General features: G+C 58.2%; 1 pseudogene; it reads left to right on the top strand.

Moving 5' to 3' along the window:
• The first annotated feature begins 2,631 nt into the window (after positions 1-2,631).
• LOC147960806 (uncharacterized) lies at positions 2,632-3,398 on the top strand (annotated as a pseudogene).
• Positions 3,399-3,817: the final 419 nt, after the last annotated feature.

The following is a 3,817-nucleotide window of genomic DNA, read 5'->3' as shown; positions in this document are numbered from 1 at the left end:
GTGCATGGAGACGCTGACAGTTGGGTCCACGGCTGCAGCAAGGAAGTGCCTCCTTATTACGCGCAAAATAATTATTCCTCCACCTGACAGCGGGGACCCACCGGATGGGCCACCGTATTTCACGAAAAAACGTTTGCCCCTGACTTCTGGGACCCACCAGCTACATCTTCGCACGCAAGGAAGTGCCTGACAGTCGGGACCCACCTGGTCGAAGCGTACGTAGTGTTGTCATTCTGGTCGCGAACATGTACGTACATATATACTGGTCGATGTAGAGGCGCGCACGTGTCATAGTAGAGGCGCGCACGTAGCATGTACATGTACGTACAACGGCCAGGGTGCAAGAAAGAAAATACGGCCACATATGTGTACATATGGGCAGGGCCCCGAACGCCTACTCGCGTGGACGTACGTCCAGGGCTCGTGTACATGGCTGGGTCGGAACGGAGAAACATCGTCGTCGTCGTGTTCATGGGGAGGCAACGGAATGCGTCGTGTTCATGGGGAGGCAACGAAATGCGTCGTGTTCATTGGGAGGGCTTGGACGGAATAGGCGATGGAAACGAGGCCTGGCATACCGCAGAACGGAGGAAACGACCTTGTGTTCGACCGGCCACGTTCGAAACGGGATCCTGTTCATCGGGAGGGTTCTGGCGTACTGCAAAACGGAGGAAATGGACCTCCTACGGTCGAAACGGGGGTCCTGTTGATCGGGAGGGGTGTGGCATATCGCAAAACGGACGAAACGGACTTGTGTCGGAGCGCTACGGTCGAAACGGGGGTCCTGTTCATCAGGAGGGTTGTGGCGTACCGCAAAACGGGACTCCGCGGGATACTGTTCATCTCCACCGTCGACCCCCTCCAGCCTCCACGAGCTACTGTTCATCCACCGTCGGCCTCCTCCAGCCCCCACCTGCGACTGTTCATCCACGGGCTCCTGTTCATCTAGCCTCCACCGCGCGCTACTCCACCGGCTACTGTTCAACCAACCATCTCCACGGGCTCCTGTTCAACAACCGCTCCACGGGCTACTGTTCATCATGCCCTCCACCGTCTACTGTTCATCCTGCCCTCCACGGGGTGGTCCTGTTCATCCAGCCCTCCACAGGGTCCTGTTCATCCAGCCCCAACCGGCTCGATCGATCAAGGTCCTGTTCATCCAGAGGCAACACCACGGGGTCCTGTTCATCCACCCCCACCTGGAACTGTTCATCCAAACCCCCTGCAACGCTCACTGTTCATCCAGAGGCAGCATTGATCGGCTTCAGTTAGCAGTAGTAGCGAAGGAATCGCTCGATCGGGTTCAGTTAACAGCCATTGATCGATCGCTCGGGTTCAGTAACGTGTAGCCTGCAGTGCAATTGCTCGGGTTCAGTTAGAGCCCAATGCCTCGCTTGGGTTCTGTTAGAGCCAATGCCTCGCACATATGCGCGTACGTGTACGAGAGAAAGGCGCATCGCTCGGCCCCCGACCTCCCACCGTAACCTGGAACTCCCTGAAATTTTCCTCGCCCTTGCTTCTACCACGGTTTTTTCCGTCATGGACGGCCCAAAGAATTTCATGCAGCTGCGTCTCCAGCCCGCCCAGGACGAAAAGCCCATTTTCTGTCATGATTTTTTGTCATAGAAGTAGGAGCCCACCACATCTATCATGATACCGGGTTTTGTCACAATTATCGTCATAGAAGTGTCATATCTATGACAGAAAAAAATTTCGTTCGGCCCAAAATGTCACGGATGTGTCTTTTTTTTGTAGTGATGGCTCACGTCACGAGAGCCTCGTGAGGTTTGCTCCACTTTGATATCTCCGTTCCTCGTGAGGCAGCCTGGTGAGGCTGCTCCCGAGGAGGTCTTGCGTCGTCCGCCTCGCGAGGGTCTTGAATGCTTTGTTGATGAAGATGGGTCGTACAGGCCCGCTAGCGTAGCCATGCCGTGGGCCACAGGCAGGCAAGTCTGGGGACTCCCGTTCAAAGAACGCCGACAGTAGCCCCCGGGCCCAAGGTGCGCTCGGGATTGGCTTCGCGGCGAAGCCAAGGGTCAAGTATGGAGCACCGCGGTCCCCCAAAGCCTGCGGCCTCGGTCGACGCATCGCGGTTGATTGGACGTGGGCGTCTCCACTTCCCATGCTGCCTTGGCAACTACCCGTCCTAACAAAAGGCTGGCGCAACAACGTTTTCCTTCATTATTTCTTCCTCGCCTTGCTCCAGATCCCCTTTCTCGCTCCCCGCCACCGGTACCTCTAGATCTACTCCAAACTTGCTCCGCATCTGTGACCCATGGCGCCACGCAAGACCAAGACCTCCTCGGCGCCGGCTTGGTATGAGCCAGCTCTTGAAGCGCCCACCATCACAGAAAAGAGCCTCGCCTCCTTGCACCTACTGACAGTGGGGGAGAGCAATGAAGGGGGGAATACGGAGCTCCGGCTTGCCTCCGATGTGCCGGAGCCTGAGGGAAGCACCTTCTTCCCCTTCTTCTCGAGCAGCATCGTCGCCGGTTGGTTCCCCCCTTCTCCGATTTCTTTTTTGAGGTCCTTGACCACTACGGGTCGCACGCATTGCACCTCCACCCCAACTCTATCATCCTCCTGTCCATCTTCGCCTACTACTGTGAGGCGTACCAGGGCGTGGTGCCATCCATGGTGCTTCTACGCCACTTCTTCTTCCTTCGTGTCAGCGTGGGACACATTTCCAGGTGCGCCAATTTCATCGCATCTGGCAAGGCCAACTCAATCTCGAGCACCGGGAAGAGGGCTGACAATATCCAGGCCAAATGGGTCATTATGGACACCAAGCACGCCCATCCGCGTTTCTCCTTGCCAACGAAGGCGCCCTAGTTTAACAAAGGGATGCCCTGCGAGAAGCTCACTGATGAGCAGGCGTCGTCTGTGCTGCGGCAGATGCAGGCCGACCTGAAGCCAGGCAACGCGAAGTCGGCAAAGGTCACAGGGGCCATGCTCCAGAGGGAATTCTTGATGCTGCGCGTCGCCCCGCTCCAGGCGCGGTCGCGCCCCTTGTGGAAGCTCGGAGATGGAGAAGACGAGGTCCGCCTGAGGCCGAGGGCCCTTCCTGGCGACGAACTGGCTGCTGTCCTGCGCCTCCTGGTTGGGGACAACCAGGAGTACCCGCCAAGCGCCTTCACTCCTTTGTTCCTCTGCAACGATTGGGAGCCGCTTGTGCTTTGCAGGCCAACCTTCACGCACGCGGGCTGGTGCTGCCAGTGCTCTCCGGAGCCCCAGAAGCACCGAAGCCGGTGGAGGTATCCTCCGATGAGTCCGGTGGGGGGAAGGAAGAGGAGGGGGACTCGGAGGGGACCCTTGAATAGATGGCGGAGAACTCCCCCTTGAGCAGAGCAGAAATCCTCCCGCCCTTCCCGACGACGCCGAAGTTGAGGTCCGCCTAAAGGAGGGAGAACCGCCTGTCATCCTGACAAGGAGTAGGTCATCACTGATTCCTTGGGATGTCGCCCCCGCCTTGGTGCCGCATGAGTGTCTCCAGTTCTCCCGCTGCACCGCCTTCTGCCGCCGGGGGCCGCACGCCCACTTCCCAGGCTCCGAGGCTTTCAGGCTTCAAGCTCCCCAAGCGGCAATATGTCGCGGTGGATCAGTAAGTGTTCGATCTCCATCTTATTTTTGCTCGTGTCGCTGCTTCCTGATTTTCGTTTTTGGCTGTCCAGGCCGCTACCTATGGCGAAGAGAAGGAAAGAGGGTACGGTGGCCATGCCCCCTTCTGCTGAGAAAGGATGCGCCAGCGCCTGCACCTCCCCAGCCCGGTCGTCCACGCGAGGCCAAGAGGAACATCGCCGGGACGAGTCAGCCCCAA

The sequence above is a fragment of the Triticum urartu genome, chromosome 7A (assembly GCF_056163025.1).
Source record: "Triticum urartu cultivar PI428250 chromosome 7A, HENAU_Tu73, whole genome shotgun sequence".
Classification (NCBI taxonomy): domain Eukaryota; kingdom Viridiplantae; phylum Streptophyta; class Magnoliopsida; order Poales; family Poaceae; genus Triticum; species Triticum urartu.
This window is presented reverse-complemented; position numbering and strand designations above follow the sequence as displayed.